This window comes from Pseudopipra pipra, chromosome 2, assembly GCF_036250125.1.
Source record: "Pseudopipra pipra isolate bDixPip1 chromosome 2, bDixPip1.hap1, whole genome shotgun sequence".
Lineage (NCBI taxonomy): Eukaryota > Metazoa > Chordata > Aves > Passeriformes > Pipridae > Pseudopipra > Pseudopipra pipra.
The window spans coordinates 23,439,604-23,459,942 of record NC_087550.1 but is presented as its reverse complement, the minus strand read 5'-3'; the positions used below and the strand labels follow the sequence as shown (position 1 = coordinate 23,459,942).

Sequence of the window (20,339 nt, the reverse complement as noted above, 5' to 3'; positions counted from 1 at the left end):
CCTTAGGAAGGACTCACATTCTAAAGCAGTTTCATGGCAAAACGATGGATACTATTCCCACGGAATCGGGGAATGCCCTGGGCCCTTCAGTTTACTTTGAGCTAAGGGCCTCTCAACTTCATTCTGATACAGCTTTGTTTCATTTATCCTTAATGGTGCAATTCAAACCACTCTAACTGTTGCTCCTTTGAATGACAGTGGCACCTGGGTATAAATATCCTGTGAGCATTGTCACATATCAGATACCATAGGCAAGAGAAAAATCTCATTTGTTCTGGACTACAAAGGACTATTGGAGGGTCAGAATGTAGGTACAAGTCTCCTGGATGTTCCCTTAATATGCTGACATCACTCAGTTTTCAGGAACAAACACAACTGAAAGGGCAACACCAATGACTAGTATGTACCTCTGGTGTGCCCTGAAGCAACACTTTTCCACACTATTACCACTATTACTTCTGACTATACTCGCTGTTGTCTCCCCATTGTCCTTCTCAGGAGGTTCACAGGTCACCTTTGTGTGCTGCTAACATAGTTATTGCTTCTTGAAATGCGTATGTATTATTTATTCATGCTTTTAGTAATTGTGGCTTTCATATTTTAGTGGTGTTGACACAAGTCTAAGGGAACAGCATTTTACTCCCTTGCAGGTTTCCCTGGGATCAGGTGATATCCACTTTGCCTGTGGTGATGGACCAGTTAAGACAGATGCTGGCCACCTTGCCTGTCGGTAAATTTGTCTAGGAGTGATGTTCAGAAGCTGTATTCCACAGTGAGGTCCTCATTCAACAGACAATAACAGATAGTTCCCAACTCCGGAGAACACACTGCCTAGGGTTATGGAAAAATATATCAAGTGGAGGTCAAAAGAATAGTAAAGGGCAATAATAAAACAGTGGTCACCCTTGCTTTCCATGGGCCTCTTGCCTCAGGGGTAACAGTCAACCTTGCCTGCATAGGACCAGCTGCCTCTTACTTAATACATACATACACACACGCAGGCTGAGCATAAATTAAACAGTCTTTAGAGCACTAACAAAGAGCAAATGCTAAATTCAAGCCAGATGTGACCCCGTCCCTAGACACGAGGGAGGAGCTGGAGTCCCACGCTGGTGGAGGTGCCTTGGATTGCAGCCTCATGGAAGGCTCCAGCACTTAAAATCGAATGGGGGTCTTGAAGGTCTCACCTTTCCTCCAGCTCAAAGGACTTTCTGGACCGAGGCTATCATCCAGCAGGCAGACTGGCTGCTCTAGTGTCCTTGCACTTTGCTTAAAAATGTACTTCTTGGAAGAAAGCAGGTAAAGGGGGGGGGGGGGTCTATGTCCATGATGTGGGTTAAAATACGTTCTATTTAGATGTTGGAAAACAGATACGTAAACCTTTAGAGTCTGACAATCCAGAGGATCCCATTCCTATGTATCCTATTCTGTGTAGGCATCTTTTGGGGCCTATGCAATCCAGACTTTTCCTGCTAATGTTGCATCTGAGTCTCTCTCATATCCAGCGTAGCAGACAACTGAGTCAATGCAAGGCTGAGAAGCTGGAATTCCTGCGTGGTTTGCAAGATTGCAGCAGGATTTCTGCTTTTAAGTATCCTGCTACATGGCTTCAAAATGAACAGTGAACCTGAAGAAAACATCAGTGGCCTTGGTGCTTAGAGCGAATGCCTGTGGGAAAAGAGCCATCAGAATGGATTTGTGAATTAGGAACTCTTTTGTAAACAAGTCCAAAGTTGTCCTTGAAATTATATTTTTAATTTCAAAAGACTGCTTCTTCTGAATTTTTCCTTTTTAATTAACTAGAAATTGCATCAGCATCCCCATTATTTTTACTAAATAAACCTCTGTTTGAGTTTCAGTCCATAAAGTTTGATCAAATGCATTTTACTATTGCTGTCTAAACATTTCATCTGGTTAATGTCTAACTTCAAGTATTTTTAATATTTGAACTTACTAAATTATTCGGAGAGAACCTACTGATCCTAGGCCAAATGCTGATGTCATTTACACCAACAATCAGCCTAACATTGCTCAACTCTCCTCAGGTGCTGCCAGGGCTCCAGGCTCTGGTGTCCTCCCTCGTTTCTCCCACAGATGGCAGTCTCTTTACTTCTCTTTTTCACATTAGTTTCTGGGTAAAAGGCAGCAGGGAAAGCAGTCTTATTGTACTTTTGCCTTGAACATGAAAGATTTTTGTCCTTCTTGATTTAACCTTCGCTTGTCAGACAAATGGTGGTGGGGGAAAGAAGCCAATCTCTGAAGCCCAGGAAAAAGGAGTGGATTTCACATTAATACATGAAATATCAGGGACAATCATACAGTCAATATGTCATGAAATAGCTGTCAGAAAAGTCTGAGTCAAATGTAAAGTGAAATGTTCACAGAAAAAGGAAGCAAGCCCAGCCAAACTCCTCTGCTATGGCATGTTTTGGGGCAGAGCTGCCTCTTGCAAACACTTTTTAGAGACTTAACAAAGCTCTGGGGCTGGTTAAAAACAAGCCCTGGCACCTTTCATGCAGACTTTGTGAGGCCCTGTTACAGATAGGAATTAAAGCTCAACAACCTGGCAAGGTAACATCTAAAAGCCTTTTATAGATGGGTGAAGGTGAAGCAGCAAAGGTGAGCTACACATAATTTAGTATTAGGTATAAGTATTTTGGCAAGGGATAAGATTTTTTATCTTTTTGTTATAACAGTACGCTCCCTGCTGTGCCAGCAGTTGTAATGGTACAAAGGTATGTTATAGTGGTAAGATTTGCCCAACATGGGCATATTATTCTGATAAAAGTACTTGAATGCCAATATAGTTGTGTTAATACTAGAGTTTGTATAGCTTTACTGAACTGGTAAAGTTGAAGCAGTGCAACCTTGGCAATATAGATAAGGACTAAGTATCTTATCCAAATATATGGAGTAAGTAAATGACTGATCTGGGAATAGTACACAGCAGTCTTCATTCCCAAGCTGCTTTTCAGATTGCCTGAAACTATTCTGTTCACATTTCTTCTCACCAAAGGGTAACACAAAGCATCATTGTTTGTCAAAATGTCATGGTTTAAAAAGAGATGCCACACGTTTATTTATAAAAGCAAGTGAAACAAAACATTAGAAGGTATTTGTCTCCTGCATGTCTTCCTTCCAATGACACCTGGAATTCTTGTGTGCACTTCTAGAGGAGTGAGTTTAGTTGGTCCTGCCAAAAACAGGTATGTCTGCAGAATTACTTCCGATAGTTTGGGGGGATTTTTTAACCTATATTTACCAATGTAAATTTATGCAAACACCAGCATATCCATTTGTCCAGTGAAAGTACGGCAGAGGCTTCTCAGTATACATCTAACTGCTTGTAATATGTAAAGCATTAGAAATGGCTCTGTCCCTGAGGGATTTCATGAAGCCTTGGATGTCAGGTTTCCTCTCCATGTAGGTGTGGGACTCAGCACACTGAGCCCTGCAATGGAGCCCTAATAAGAGACCAACAAGGAGGAATGGGGTTGCCAAAGGGTCTGACATGGGAAATGAGGGGACAGGGGATAAGGAGAGGTCTTGGAAAGCTGTGTAATATCATCCAGCAGGATAGCAGGACGTGCAGCAATGCCAAATGAAAAAGCAACAGGCCTTTATTGGGCAAAGTGATAGGGCAGATCCACAGCTGCACCTCATGTGAAGGTTGTTTTAGTCATGTTGCTTTAGTTCTGTAGTTCTACATCCCTGCCTGGGCTATCATATACCTCACTGTTGTAGCAATTCAGATAACAGGTATTCCTGCTATCCTCTTCAGATTAGCCTTTGCAAGTTGTCTTCTACACATATTACACCAAAACTTCCTCACTCCCCGTGGAAAAACTATATGGTAAGGCAGGATAGCCATGGAGCTGCTCTCTCCAAGGAGCGTAATGAAGCAAGACCACAGAACGCTGGTGATGTGAGAGTCACTTGAAGCAGCTGGGATAGGCACAGACTGCTCTTCAGCTGAGCCAGACTGAAAAATTTCAAGACAGTCATTAAACCCAAATTAAATATTTCTGAAGTTCAGAATATTTTTTCTTTTCAAACCTAATTTTCTGTGAAAAAAACTGTTAAATCAGTATTTTGGGACAAAATTAATTTTGAATTATCTGGATTTCTCTTGGGAGGGAAATTCTGCTTTTCAATGAGCTGGAAGTGATGTATCTCAAAATTCCCAGGCAACAATCTTATATTGGTATTTTTAATTCTGAGGACCATTCCCATGAGTTTCTAGTGTTTTTTAAGTAGGTCAAATTTTGAACACAAAAAAAACCTAAAGAGTTATGCCCCTTTCATCTTTTCTTAGGAGCAATAAGCCTTTTTGATATTATTGCTGGCTTAAATATTAAACAGGAAGCAAATTACATTTCCAGCCATTAAAGTACAATAGAACAGCTCTATTGTCTGAATCAGTGCAATATTGGGTCAGATTGTCACAAAATGCTCGAAAATGAAGTCATATTCAAAGAATGCTATAAATTAGACTTTTTATGCTTTTACTATGAACTCTGTGTGATGAGGGATTATTTCTCCATTCCTGCCAATTAAGGTAGGACATTCAGCCCCCAAACCTTGAATTCAGTAAACATCTATATAGAATTTGATATTTATATGCATAAAGTTGCTAAAAAATGTAACATTTCAACGTTGCTGTTTACGAGAATCCAATCTTACCAGTCCTTTTACTGTGTGACCAGACACCTTATTTTTAACATCTGTTTCAAATGACTCCACAAATAGAAGCATTTTCTTGCAACTCTATTGGCATGAAAGGAATTGTTCCCTATGGGATTTTAGCTCAAGCAGCACAGAGGTGTAGATCTACAGAGTGGCCTTTTGTTATAATGCTCTTCTCGTCAAACCTCTGCTCATAAGAATGTAATGCTGGGACAGACCTGAAAGATCTTGCAGGGACAAGCGTAGGCAACAGTTGACACTATCTGACACCCAGTGCCTGGGAGTCTCCCAGAGTGGTGTCCTGACCATATTTATCATCTCCAATTTGACATGAAACCTGACAACACAACTAAGCAGAAGCTGGAAAATGCTCCTACTTAGGTGATATGCTACCACGGAGCTGACTGGCTGTTGCTGAAAGACCTGGGGAGGTTTGGGTTGTTTCTCACAGGTGCTTTGTTCGCAGTGCTGCAGTTCCCAGTCTGTCCCAGCAAAGCAAGGCAACACGCCCCTCAAATCTTCCTGCTTTGCTGGGCAACTGTCCGGAGGCTGGCTGGCTCCAGTCTGTTGTAGGTTTAAAAGCATTCAACATCGGGGATCCTATGGCCTCCAAAGACTCTGTTACACAGCTGAAACCACAAAGGGCTCTCCCAATATCTGAACTAAAATGCTGCTGTTACCTTTTGTCTTGACACAGTGGATTTGGAGAACAATTTATTTATCTTCCTCCACAGTAATTCTACTTATTGCTAGAACTTGGTACTGTTCCCCTCATTCTTTTGTCCCTTTTCTAAACAAATCTAGTTCTTTTTCCCTTCTCTTGTTGGCCATGTTTTCTAAGATCATTACCATTGCCACTTCAAAGATTTCAGTCTCTGATCTTTAGAACCTTTTTTAAATGCAGTGTCTGAAACCAAACACAGTATTCCAGCTGAGGCCTCCTTGGCACTGAGTATAGAAGAACTATTTCTCCCTGGGATTACTTTAAGTACGACTCTCCTGTTTGAATACCCCAAAATGAGATTTACCCTTTTCACCTTTATTTTTTATTTCCTTGGTGATCTATCCTGACCTCTTCAGTCCTCTTCTATAGTCTTTTTGCTTTCTTATTTATTCCTGTTCCAGGAGGAAATTCCTTAACTCTTTCTATAACTGATTTATATTTCTACACCATGCTAAGCAATTCTATTCAATACCAGGTTGTTGGTTGGATCGCTTCCTCAAGTTATCACAACTGGTTCTCATCACATCCTCTGGGAGCTTTGTAACATATTTCTTACCACAGATTTTAAAGGCATCTCACAGTTGTCAATGATGACATCAAAAATAAGCAGACCCACATCACTACTGGAAATACTGTTCCCTCCTTTGTCAGTAAATCACCGATAACTTGTTGGGCATTTCTGATACAACTGCAATTCCCACCAGAAATGCAGCCTCATGATCCATGGTGGACAATAAATGCTGTTCAAGGAGAGGAATTTCCTCTTCTGCATTTCTTTAAAATCCCCTGTCCTTCCACAGTGTGCCTCATAAATGTCCATCCACATATTTATTCATTGCCACTTCTACCTGTTGTTACCTGGAGTTACTAGCTGGGAGGTACCTGCTCTCTAATGGTCGCATCATTTCTCACTCAGTGAAATAACTCAGCTAGAGGAGCCTTCAACTAATTCTCGATACTTAGTTACAGGCTGTGAAAGATTTATGTATATGAGGTGTACTCGGTTTTACCGTCATGCATCATTGTTTTGACAGCCCAGATGAAGTTCCAGGTATGACATTATCAAACAGAATATGCCCTAGAGAAATTATTTTTCTAAGTATTTTATTTCACACTCTGTCTCAGCTTAAAAATGCAGAACAGGCCACAAGAAATGAGAAGGAAATTAAAGCTTTGGTTCGGCACAGAACCTCAGCTTATGCTTACATTGAAGTAGCTGTGCAGTCATTTTACACCCATGCTTAAAATCCAAGTGCTTCACTACAATGCTGAGCTGAGTCTTATGAGGGTCCTTACCTTCTTTTACTATCAGTTGTCATTTACTTACTGCCATTATATTAAAGAACCCACCAAACCCAAAAATTCCTCCAAAACACAAAGGGCTACATAGACTAAAAAATAAAGAGTATCTGCTAATTGGAGCAACAGAGGAGTAGTGGGGTAAACCATATGACTGGAACACAAATACAAAGGTAATGCCTTGTTCAAGGAGGTATTACGGGGAGGAAGAGAGATGGCCTTGTTTTCTACACACCTTTTCTGAAGCTGAGTGTGCTACAGAAGTGCTGCTTTGAGAGAAGCCCCTGGGCACGATGAGAGGAAAGAAGCTGGGCACTGTCCTGGTGAGGACCTCCTACAAAACCCATCTCATGAGACAGAGGAGCTTTGTGCAATCAGCCAGCAGAATCACCCAGGCGCATGGCAATGGGACACCCCGTTGTGCAAGAAGGACCCCAACAAGGGATGTTTCCGGGAAAACACTGGTGACAAACTTTGACGTGGAAGATGGAGAAACCATCTGGAATAGGAGTGTTTCCCCGTGTGGCTCCAAGAGACAGATAAAAATACTTGTGATTAGGAACACGGGAGGCAACTTGGATAAGGGTGATAACTTTAAATTGGATGGTTTGCGCAAAGGGAAGGACAGAGAACAGCGAACATAACCAACCTCCAGGATGAGGGAGCTGGGAGAACTGTTATGTTGGATCACAAAGGAGTAGTTCATCAGGAAAAAAGGAAATAGGAAGCTCAGGGTTCTTCAAAGGCTTGATAGCCACCAAATGTCAACTACTCTGGTGTACAGGAAGGAAAAGGAAGTACTGCAAGAGATTAATTTGGATAAAGCATGAGTTTTATTTGACCTGAAATAAAAAAGCAGCATTCAGAAAGCAGAAAGGTAAGTCAGGTGGAGAATTTTGGCAGAACCAAAAAAACCAGCAAACCAAAAACACCCCGAAAAACAAAGAGGTGTTAAGGACAGTGAAAAGCTCTATAAACATACTAACGGTATAACAACTGAGGAAGATCTTGGCCTTTTCCATGGGAAAGGATGGAGCCTGACACAGCCAACTTCCCTTCTGGAGGAACCAGGAACCAACAAGTGGGTCTTGGGGCTGAGAATTCCCGTGGTCTCCTCGGTTCGGACTCGGCTGCAAACCCAGCACTTGCAAATGAGCCTTTGCTCTACAAACACCTGCTGGCTCTGTCTGAGGGGGTCTCAGCCCTTAGCACAGAGGTCCCACAGCGCCCTGTGTCGGGGTGAGGCGTCCCAGGGCCATGGCAGGGACTGGAGCACTCCTGGGAAAACGCCTTTCCCCTCGCTGCTTCCCAGGATGAGCAGCCGAGACCGGCCTGGGACAGGCTGCGGGGCGGGCGCTTTCCTGCGGCTCAGGCCTGCGAGAAAGGAAGTGATTATACGTGTCCCTTCCTCCCATCCGCGGGAAAACCTCCAGACCCCTCGGTCCCCTTCCCACCCCCGTCCCCCCCCCCGCCGGGACCCCCCGCGCACTCCGGGCAGGAGACGCCCCCCCATTGGCCGCGCGCGGCCAGTCCGCTGCGCTCCCATTGGCCTGGAGCACCGCGGCTCCGCCCCGCTCCCCCGCTCCCATTGGCCGCCCGCGCCCGCGCGGCCCCGCCCCGGCCCCGCCCCCAAGGGGTCATTTAAGTTTATGGAGGGAAATAAATAAATAAAGCGGGAAATAGAAAATGCGCAGCGGGCGGGGGGGGGCGGGGCGCGGGGGAGCGCAACCGAACCTGCTGCCTGCGGGGCGGGCGCCCTGGCGACGACCAATCGGCGCCCGGTCGCTGGAGAGAGTGACATCCCCGCGGAGCCAATCACAGCCCGTGGGCGGCGAGGGCGGCCGCTGGCTTTCTAAAATCAGGCCAATCAGAGGCGCGGATGGTTTGACCGACGTTCACACCTTCCAATAGAAGCGGCCCGTAGCGGGCCGGCTTCGCCTATAGAGAATTAGCGCCGAGCCGCGAGGAGTGGGGCGGGCCCAGGCGGCGGCGCGGGGGGGGGGCGGGGCCAGACCGTGAGTGGCGGCCCTGGGAGCCAATGGGAGAGGCCCGTCGGGGCGGGGGGGCCCGGGGCCAATGAGGGGCCCCCGCGGGGCGGCGGCGGCCGCCTCTGAAAGTGCCGCGAGCCGGCGGCGCGCGCGGGGGGCGCGGGAAGATGAGAGAGGTACCGGCGCTTCCGGGGTCAGCGCGCGGGCGGGGGCGGGGCCTGCGCTGGGACACGCCCACGGGGGGCGGGGCGGGTGAGGGGACGGGGTAGGTGGGGGGTGAGGGTCTCCCGCGTCCCGCAGGAGAGGGAGGGGGAAAGAGAGAGAGACCCTGCTCCGGGAGGGAGAACAGCCTGTGTTGAGGGAGGGGGGACAGCCCGCGCACGCCGCCGCCCGGAGTTTTTTCCACCGTCCCGAAAAAAAAGTTTGGCATCCGGCGGGGCCGCTCCCCCGAGGGCGCGCGGCCGGAGAGGGAGAGTTGGCACCGATATTCCACCCCCCCGCTTATCCCCCCCCACCCCCGCGCCGCTGCTCCTCCTCCTCCTTCTCCTCCTCCTCCGGCCGCGGCGCTGGGAAAAGTTGGCGGCGCCTGTTTGTTCGCGAGGGCTGGGGAGGGGACAGAGATCCCGGAGCCGTCCGGACGCGGTCCTGTGCCATAGGATCTGTGTGCCATAGGATCCCTGTGCTGTGGGACGGCCCTGCTCGAGCAGGGAGGCCGGACCCGATGAACCGCTGTGTTCCCTTCCAGCCTGACCCCGCCTGACCCCCGGGATGGAGGCGGTGCGGGTGCCGCCGCCCGGGATGCCCTGCGGGATGCGGGGCCGGGTGGGAGCTGCTCGTCCTCCCCCACTGCAGAGCTCGGCTTCTTCTTTTATTTATTTATTTATTTATTTTTTAATGCCGTGGCCGAAGGCTCGCGGAGCAAATAAGTTGTTCCTCGCTGCCGAGGCTCTGGCAGGTCCCACCCGAGCGGGACTCCAAAAGCCCCCCCGTGCCTTGTGCTTCCAGCACCGGGCATCGCCCCTCGCAGGGACTCGCTCCCAGGATTCTTTAGCCCCGTCGGCAGGGAGGGGGCTCACGGGTGTAAATCGAAGAAAATGGGTATGTTGGATGCGAGGAAACGCGCCGCCGAACAGCCGGCCGTGTTCCCAGACTTTGCCTCCCTTTGCAGCGGAGTCAGTCGGTGTTTCCCAGGTTAAAAGCCCTCCTGTGTCAGCCCTGTATCCTCTTTGCTGGACGGCAGATGGGAAATTGTAACAAAGTAAGAGTCGCTGCCTAGTAAAGCAAAGTAATGTGCAAAGCCTGTAGCTGGGCTCTCTCGGCAGAGTAATTATTTGGGAGTGAAAAGTACCGCCATAAAACCTGTTGTTGTCTACAGCTACTGTATCACAGCCCTGAAATCCGAGCGCCTTCCTGGGTCGTTCTGAATACCTGGGATGTACTGTCCATGTAGAAACGATGTCTTTGGAATTTACGGGGCTAAGGTGGTAGAAATGCAGAATCATTTAGCATGCGTGAATCTTGGGGTGCTGTAAAAGAATGGGTAACTCAAGACAAAAATAAATCTATAATACGAAAGTATTGTTACCCTTCTCTCTCTCTCTCTCTCTCTCTCTCACACACACGCACACACACAAACCACCCTCAGAGGAAAGAGCTTTTTTAGCAGCTAGGCTGTCTTCACAGGATGCAATGAGTACACAATATTAGAGCTGATTGGGAGGATCCTTCCCATCCCAGTGGAAAATGTGGTATTTGTGAAGTTGCAGTTTTCTGCAGAAAAACTGCAGATTCCAGTTTTGCTGGAAAAAAAATAAGTTTGATTTTTCTGACCAGAAAATTAAAGTGATGGTTCATGGCTACCTGCCTTGAAGACTTATGTCGATTCTACTTTCTGCTTGCAAGGAGAAAGCATGGTTAACAACATCTTCCCCTGAGAGACCTTCACCTTTTTATTTTTGGTTTTTTTTTCCCCCTTTCTCCCCCCTTTAAAGGAATTGCTTGGAATTTTTATTCTACAAAGGACATGAGAGCTTTACTTCTTACCCTGAAACAGAACTGAACATTTTTTCATAGGATGAAAATTCCAGTATTTGGCCAGCCCGATTCAAAACTTCTGGAAACTTGGGGCAGATCTTTGGCTTGTACAAACTGGCTAGTTCCATTGTGTTTAGTCCACAGAGGATTTGGCCCTAGTTAATTAATGGTTCACCCGAGGTCATGCAGCAAGTTGATTTTTAAAGCTGGAGACTGAATCCAAAGCTGTTATTATTCAATCCTCTCACATATCTTGAAGTTTACTGCACAACATTATATTTTTCTTAGACAAGCTGGATTAATAAGAACTAGAATCCACAAGGCTCTGATTACAACTTTTCTTAAAAATCATGTTCTGAAAAATCTTTTCAATTGTGATCTTACTAGAAAAGCGAGTAAATATGTTGTAATTAGTGCATAGGTGACACTGACTACTGAGGGAGAGAGAGGCCTGAAAAACTGCTTTTGTTATTTAAACCTTTCTTTCAAAGTACAAAAGCATTTGATTGGCACTTCACTGATTTAATAGTCCATTTGTAATGCAGGAAGAACATTACAGAAAATTTTAGCATTATTTTAAATCTCATCATTTAATCTGTAGGTGTTTTTAAAAAATCCTCATTTCTAGGAGAAAAAAACTTTCTGATAGCATGTGGAATCTGTGCCTAGTCAGTTGTTAAAGACATGAATGCCTTGTGTCTTCCAAAATGAAATGGTTTGTGAGTCTTAAAATGTGCCTTGTTTGTTGTGTTAGCACAAAAAGAAAATAAAATAAAAATCCTTTTGGCTGAGGATTTCGTGGTTGCTCTTACTATGTTATAACATTAGGAATGGAACCCTAAGCTCCCTGCTTTAAAATCAGGGTTGCCAGCATTCAGACTAAAGAGGAGAACAATTCAGATCCTGTGCGGCAGTAGTGCCAGATGTACAAGATACAAGCTAGTTCATTCAATCATCTGAATTTATAGAGGTGGTCTTTCACCTGTACTTGCATAAAGATGCTTTGTGAAAGTTGAATTATTTCCTGTTTTACACATGGAGAAGATACAAAGGCAAGAAATCCAAACAGATTGGCTGCACACACCCCTTCCCCCTCCTCTATATTTCTGATTTTCAGAGGAAAATAAGATTTCATAAAGTTCATAAAGGCTTGCCTCTGCCTTCTGAGCATTTTGGGAGTGGCTTTGTTGTTAAAATATTATGTAGTAGAAAGACCCTGAATTAAACAGCACGGAAATGACTTCCCAATGTCAAAGAGCAGTCAGTGACAGAGTTTGAACAGACCTTCTGCCTCCCAGGCCACAGCTGCACCTATTGGCTTCATTGTCCCATCCCTCCTACGCACATGCATGCCTGGCATTGTTTTGGAAATACAGCAGAAACTTGATAATTCAAACTGATGACTCGGAGAGCCACTTGTGGAATTAATTTATTGGGTAAATTAATGACTAGGTATGCAGGCAGATTAAAAAAAAAAAAGATGGTGTGTCATAGTGTATGATTTGTTCTGTTACCTCAAACAGTGTGATTTATTTGTCACTGCATTAATTGAGTATCCTGGAGAATGTTTTGTTCGAAATTTTATAAGTGAAGTCTTAAAAAATCTCAGCATGGTCCTGTCCTTGTTAGGGAAATCTGTGAGGGGAATTGGGTTTTCAGCTCTTCAATGAGGAGTTGTAATTCGGATTAGAAATTAATCCATAGCACCTATTTTATGGCACAGGATTTATAGCATGCAGCAGAGGTTAAACCATAGCCTCAGTATACTGATCTGTGCTGTAGGCTTATTTGATTTCAGCAGGGCTGCCTGCCTAAGACAAATAGGATTTGATCCTTGCTGGGTAACCTTGGTCAAATTCCAGGCGGCCCTCAAGACTTGCTATTTCCATCTTGGTATTAGAAAATAAGTGTGTTCTTTCTGTTTATTTTTCACAGGGCCTCGGTATTGTTCAGTATAGTTTGTCATGTGAGGCTGTAAATCCCTTCAAGCGAGGTGGAATTTTAGATTTGCAAACTGTTCCCAAATGATCGCATGTGTATCCTGAAGGAAAAGGCTGTCCTCTAGCCAAGTATGGACAGAACTTACTGAGTTTAGCTCATTAAGATTCCAGAGTGACTGCAGATATTAATGTAGAAGATGCTATGGGGAAAAATAATTATTTTTAATTCGCTCAAAGTACCAGATTAATGTTAAGTAAGCAGAATTCATCTGTAATTGCCCAAGAAATCTTACCAGCAGTTTAAGCTCTCTGAAGAGCTATTGCAGAAAGTGTGCACAAATCATTACAGTATTGACAAACAAACAAAAAAATTAGTGTCTCAAATTGGCAGCTTTTAGTAAACTTTGCTTGTTTACCCTTACATAGGCATGATGACCCTTGATCTTGGGTATCAGAGCAAATCACAATTCAGTTCTTTAATTTTCATGTATACATTGAGATGAATCATTGGGCATTTCTGAAGCAGAAGAAAATAGTTGCCATTGATTGTTTTTCACAACCAGAGGTGATTTTGGAAGGTCTGTGTTGCTTCAGGAGGTCCCATGTTTGTGGCCTGATCAGGGTGAGCAGAAAAAAAAAGATTTTGGGGTGTAGATTGTTTTGTGCTTACCGATATCAGTAGGTCTCGGGTTCTACTCTCATTTTCCCAGATATTTGTGAAAGATACCTCAAGGAATACCAAAATACAACACTTTGTTATTAAATTTTCTCATAAGGGAAAGTTCTGATTCTGGTTCTTGTAGCTGCTTATTCAAAGAAATAATTACTCCTTCCTCTTTCCTTAATTTTTTAATCCAATATGGGGTCCAACTCAGTTATTGCTTCTTATGTTTTCACAAAAGCATGTTGAAGACTGAGTACTTGTTTACTGTTTTGGGTTCCTGGCTTAAGACTTGGGCATCATGAAGCTCTCTGCTCTGCCACAAATAGCATATTTGACTTTAGGGAAAATTGCTCAGTCTTTGTTTCCTATCTGTACAACGGGAATAATACCATGTGCTGTCATCACAAATATTTGCAAAGGTATGTACATGGAGAATTCCGAAATGCTGCTGTCAGGGTTATAAATAATATCTCAAGTAATAATTTCAAATGGTAGGTGCCAGTTTTTCCATTGACTGTTTGGTTTGACAATAAATGCCAATGCCAGTAATTTTATAAACTTTGGTGTAGTTATTCTGGGTTTGCATCAGAAAACAGAAGGTGGCTTAGACATGAATTTCCTCTTTGAAATAACTGAAGTGACATCAGTGGAATTATACAGGAATGATTTTGGCATTGATACTACTGAAAAACATAGTGCTCTGTGAGTGCTTTGGCCTCACACAAAGTGAGCTGTATTAGTAGTACAGGAGTACAAAACTTCTTTGGAATTGTAGTCTCCTCTTTACCATTTTAAGTTTTCAAGTACTGCAGCTAGCCAGCAACTTTTCTGTAAGAACTTACCGGATTCAAAAATGTGCACGTCTCACACTCAATACTAATTGTACACACAAATGACTTAATTTCCCATACGGCCTTTAGCACATCCATTTGACTAAAGCTTAAGAACGTAGAAGTTTTAAAGCATTTTTGTGACAAACTCCAGTCAGACATCTAGGCTGCTTTTCTTATACGTAACACTTTCTATTTCCAGACACTGTAAATATTGGCCTTCAGAAAAGCTTTGTACAGTGTTTACCCACATCACTTTATGGAAGATGAAGAAAGAAGAAAATACTCACTGTTTCCAAAACTGGAATTTTTAACTGCTTGTATTTTTGCATGCATCTTCTGAGACCCTGAGGCTTTATTTCCAACACCGGCACTACTGGTTCTGTACACATCCCTCTCCCACTGGTGCTATAATCTGTAAGTAGCAATCATTAAGCATAACTACCTCAAGGAAGATACTGAACACTGTCAAAACTCATGTAGAAGTTATGGCTTTTAGGTGTAGTGAAACAAGGGCAAAGTTCTTTGAAACAGATTGGAAGTGCCTGAGGTTTGGGCCCCTAGAAAAGTTGTCATTCTTCAGTATTTTTAAGTGTAACAGAATGAAGTGAGGGATTGAAATGGCAGGTGCTGCTGTTCTTCTGTTAAAAGCAGCAACACATGTTTTGTTAAGAAATTTTCTGTTTCATAGCTGTCAAGTAAATAAATAAAAGCTTTGTGCTATTTAGATGGAGTTTAAGTGTTGAGTCTAGTTTATCTCCAAAACGATTTGTAGGACTTCTCCCCCATTGTAGTGTATGAATAACACCCACTGAACTCAATGTGAGGGCTTTTTTATCATGTGGCTGAAAATAGCATTCAAACGTTGGCAGGTGCAAGACTGGTGAGAAACTTTAGTCTCACACATACAAACTAGTTGTTTAGGAGAGTCTTCTACATGGTGGTGGCTGCTCTTAGCTGGGCTGCTAGAATCAACAGAGTTGCTCACTGGCTGTCTTCTTGTTGAGATCAATCAGCTTGTATTTCCAGGAGGGTGTGTAACGAAGAAGGACCTGATGGTGCTGATTGCAGTAATATACTTAGCTATGGCAGCTTTAGCTATTATTTATAGAAGTGCTAATTATATCAATAGAAATAGCAATATTAATACTGTTAAGTGTCAGAATCCACTCTTGACAGCATGAACTAAACACAGCTACTGTGAAACAAAGCAGCCAGCTTGTCTCCCTTGTCAAACCACCAATATGCATTTCAGGAAGAGTACACACCCACCTTAATTGCTTGGGGTCTCACCATTTTTGCTCATCTTGTTATATCACTATCATTTTGAGCTGAAAACTCACAAGACCGGCTGTTCCCATGAAGCGTAGACTGTATTCAAAGTCAATCTAGAAAATTCAAACTGTGACTAAAAGTCTAACAGTGGATTCCAGTTTAAAGCTGTCATCCTACAATGCTGGAAACTGCAAAGTGTCTTGAAGTTCAGAATCTGATCCAAACTTTTTTTTTTTTTTAGTTTGTATTCTACCACGTCTTGTTTACAAACTAGTTGGTGAGGACTCACACAGACTTCAGTACCCACAGTTACCTTCAGACTACATTATAGCCAGCTTTAATTGGCGTCTTTTAAAAGGCAGAAATCGCATTACCAAAAATATAAACAAAACTAAAAGAAAACAAGAGCATATTGAGACATTGTCTGGCTGCTTTTTTAACATTTAAAATGTGCTTGATTTCCTGTCACAGCTCTTGTTACATCTGCCTACCTCTTGTGACAGTGTTTTAGACTGACTTCCCACAGGAGCTTACAAATCAAGCAGGTTAATGTCTTCATTAAAACTGAATAACAGTTTACTTTGGGAAAAAACATATTAAATATTTCAGGATATTGAACACCAAACTACTATTAAGCTTTAACTAATGCATTTACTTTGCTGACACTTGCTCTCCAATGGGACACGTAGCTGAAGTTAATGTCACTTGAAGTGATGTTTAAGACTTCATGAGAAAGTGTTTCCAACCCCTTCTAGATGATTTTACTCTAATTCTATCACTCTGTACTTGAGAAAAAGTTTTAAATAAGTTATTTCAGCAACGTGCCATCCTTATTTTGGAAATGTAGTGGGTATAAATGTCTCCTTCAGAGTTTTAAATAATCCTTTCTATGTCCTAGATACATGCGGTACACTGCGTAAAGAGAGTGACAGGCTGTTGGCCTCTGGACATATAAAAAATGCCCTTAGCATGCTTTGCCTTTGGGAGGAAAATTCAATGATTGTTGCAAACAGAAAAGCTTTGGGTTTCGTCACCCGTGACTGTGAACCTGCCTTAAGACATGACTGATTTAGTGGATCAGGAGGACAGAAATGGAGGCACATGGCCAGTAGGTCAAGGTTTCTCAGTTGGCAAGTGGTGGTATTCTGTGTGGGCTGATGTTACTGCAGAACTATGGGCTTGTGTCTTTCTCACTCTGTGCAGAATCTGTTTGCAATGATGCCATGTGGGACACAGGGGCATCCCATCAGTAATAGGAATGGGGTTTGTTTGGGTTTCTTTTGTTCATGTTGCACTGCAAATTCTGTTGGTGTAATTTGCTTCATCAGCTCTTTTGTTTTTGTTGGGATTTTTTTTGACCTCTTCATTTGGCAATCCTACGGTTTACTTATCTATTATCAGAGCCATGTCAGACTGTGATGCGTCATTCTTTCTGGATCCGACTGCAGCAGCATCCCAGTACATGATGCAATCAAACAACATTCCTCCCCTGGCAGATTTAGACCAATCCTTTTGAAGTTTGCTAATGTACCCAAAATCAAAGCCAGTTTCAGTTCTACGCTGTAAGAATACGGATACTTTGTTGTAACTTTTCCCATCGTCGGTCTGTAATAATCCTGGAACTCTTCTGACATCTCTTTAAACTCTGTGAACAGGTGATCTGTGAGTAAATCTCCCTGAGGAGTCACAAACTTTCTTGAATTATTTACATCTACTGTAGGAATTCTGTCTTGCATTGCATACTGGACTGATTGCATAGATGATACAAACTGAATGATGCAGAAAGAAATGGAGGATGTGCCTAGCACATAAAGATATGTGTTAGTCTTATGAATATATTATATAAAAAATAATTTCTACTGTAATGCTGCTGGCTTTAGTTGCGTTAACTTGAAAGGAAAAAAATGCCCACAAAACTTAGGGTCTTGGTTACAGCCATAAAGAGATCATTGAGAAAGATGAATGGCTTAGAAAATAATTTTTGCAATAGGACAAAAATAAAAAGCCTAGTTTAACTAGTAGTGGGTATCTGAAAGACGTCATTGCTCAGTGGTGGTGTTCTGGAATATAATGAGCACTAGCCTCATCTCATTTGGCAAACATGGTAATTCCTGGTAGGACAGTAGATAATTAATGAGTGCACATGGAATATGAATTGGTTTTTATTTTTACTGGTGGTCACAATGCATTTAAGTTCAGTAGAGTAGGAAAAAATAATTATTAGTTTTCTTAGAATAATTCTGTGGGGCACTCCACTTTTTGGATAAATAAGTACAGATCAACATTTTCTTGATTTTACTTGTCACGCACATTTATTCAGTATATTGTCATTCGCTCCCTTCAAGTGGTTCCATGTGTCACATTTCGGGGAAATTTAGATTTGTCATTTGAAAATAAAAATTGTCTTGCAAGATAAGTTAGATTGATCTGGTTTTGTTACCACAGTGGATGAATACTTGTACTCTCATGGTGCAAATGAATACTCAGGTTCACAATTTGTTTTCTGAAAGCCTTTGTGGCCATTTGTTAAGGTTTTGCTTTTAGTTCCAGTAAAATGTAACATTTTGGTCAAAGGATGTCTACTTAAATGGAGCAGGTTGGCTTAAAGTGAAGTTACCAAAAGAAACAAGGACCGACATGAAGAGGGTTAATAATCCCCCATTTTCGATGGATGGGTCATCTTGGTACCAATTTACCCAGTCTTGCTGTCCTGCACCTGTTCTGTGGATCCCATTCGCTTGGGCTGATGATCTGGTGCTTTTTACCAAAGCAGTGCTGCACAATAACCTGGAGTTGATATGATAAGAATGCTAACTCCAGATTCCCAATTACAATTAGTGTTATTTGCATGTGTGTATTCTAACAGAAACTGGGGAATTCCAGATGAGATCAGTGCCCCCATCCACCGGCGCTGGGTATTTTACATACTGTAAAACCTCAGGAAGCTTGCAGTTAATAAGGCAAGTTGGGAGAAAGGTGAGGGAAACAAAATGTTAGAATTTCCAGTGTTGTGGTTGCAGACCAAGGAACAGAGAAAAAATAGGTGACTTGATCGGGATAATCTAGGGAAAGCAAATAGAGGTTTTCAGAGGCAACTAACTCCCACTAAAGCAAGTATGAGAGTGATGTGCCAACCTGCCATTTGTGCCTTTGAAAATTTCCCCAGGGAGTCTATTGTAGAGCCAAGCATTGAACTCTGATCTTCAGTCCCCCACCAGACAATCGTTCCTTTCTGCTTTAAGTGTTTTTAATTGAAAAATACCATCTGAACAGTGTCTGTAAAGAATTACTTTTCCTCAGAACCTCCAAAAGAAAAGCAAAATGATGTGCTGCAGCAATAAATTAACCAGCGATCAAAATAAAAACCACAGTCTTGTTATGAAAACCAGAACTGGTGGGTAAATACTGTGAATTTATGACACCACTGGAAAAAAAAAATCCACTCTGGTAAATGTAATACTTTTAGAATTAAAGATTTTTGCTTTAATTATTAAACTATTCAGATCCCTTCTAAACAGACGTTACATGCAAAAGCTACAACTTGTTAAAAAAACAAGCAGAAGTTCACCCCTTGCTTTTCTACGGGCGCTATTTATATCTGTGTCGGTGTTTGTTTCAGAGAAGAGAATAAAACTGAAGTCCACATGACCCTATCTTGCTCTCCCCAAATAGCAGTAACACTTTTCCTTTTATATAGAGTTGTATGTATATTAACTCACACATTCTCATCACTTCATGAAGAGGTAGACTCCCTTCCCATTTTGCAGTTTGGGAAACACTGGCAGAACTCAAGGTTATACAAATCTGGAGAAATTGTGAGAGTCAGATTACACTGCTGGAGTGACCCGTGTTCAGGCCACTCCAACACGTCCCCTAATAATATTTTACAAGCCTTAGCCATCTGTGTGTGATGAGATCAGAAGTAAGGAAGTCTGTAGTTGCCAAGAGGATTTTAGCAAGCAGAACTGTACAGCTACAAAGAAATCCTACAGCATCAACAAAGGAAACAGAAGTATTCACTCTGAGCTCTTTTTGACTCTTTTAATTGAAGACCGTTTGTTCTTGTAAAATTTTAAGGGTTTGTTCTTCCTCTTGCACACCTAATTGTTATTGACCACATTGTAAGCTTTGCATACATTATTAGGAGTCTCCAAAATGGCTAATCCTGCATTTTGCAAAAGCAAGAAGATACTACTTCTGCTGCCTCTCTCTGTGCACTTGTAGGGGTAGCCAACCCCTTCATCCTGGCAGCATCCCAGGGATTTGCCCTCCTTCCCCTCACAAACACCCCACACATATGCTCAGAAGTACCCCAAACAAGAAATCTCCCAAGAATTCTCTATCAAATTCTGATTCATGGAGCTCTTGCCATGCATGGACCTCAGAGCAATTAGATGGGCTCATTACTTATGTCTTCCTGGTTTTATTTGTTTTTAAGATGAACTTCACAAAAACAAATAAATACAAAGGATAGGCCTTTCAGAAGCTCTCACCATCAGTCTTGCTCTTCTCCTTTTGCAAACAATCAGGACTGGACTGGACTGGAGGTGGAATTAAGCCCACATTGGGCATTTTCAACGCTCCCAGTCATAGCCTCTCCCTAGAGATTTTATAATCTTACAAAAGGGACTAATTGATTAATACTGAAGTTGATCAATTAATATGAATCTTAAGTTCTCAAGAACAGCTTTGATTCTGGAACAGAAAGTCCCCTGAGCTGCTGTTTTGGTTACTATGGGTTAAGTTCTATTAGGCTTTCTCCCAGTTTGTTTTATTAGAAAATGGTATTTATTTGACTGCGGTATGCTACCTAAAATTGTTATAATTTGTTTCTTTATTTCCATAAACATTTCTGTGTTTATTTTGGAAGAGTGGTTACTTAAGGAAAAAAAAACCACC

The 20,339-nt window shown here is 42.7% G+C and overlaps 1 protein-coding gene and 1 long non-coding RNA gene across 3 annotated transcripts in view; one reads left to right on the top strand and one right to left on the bottom strand.

Moving 5' to 3' along the window:
* Positions 1 to 7,519: 7,519 nt before the first annotated feature.
* On the bottom strand, positions 7,520 to 8,854 carry LOC135409189 (uncharacterized). Its single transcript, XR_010428078.1, has 2 exons — positions 8,444 to 8,854; positions 7,520 to 8,083 (listed from the first exon to the last, which is right to left on the bottom strand). It is a non-coding gene; the product is annotated as an uncharacterized LOC135409189 (long non-coding RNA).
* The window catches only part of ZBTB20 (zinc finger and BTB domain containing 20), a 530,641-nt gene continuing 519,094 nt past the window's right edge, over positions 8,793 to 20,339 (top strand). The window contains exon 1 of one of the 2 annotated variants that reach the window (XR_010428062.1): positions 8,793 to 8,873. The gene's annotated coding sequence lies outside the window, so the exon portion shown is untranslated. Of the gene's footprint in view, positions 8,874 to 16,310; positions 17,103 to 20,339 lie in introns of those variants that run through there. The other variant, XR_010428065.1, reaches the window with a different exon arrangement.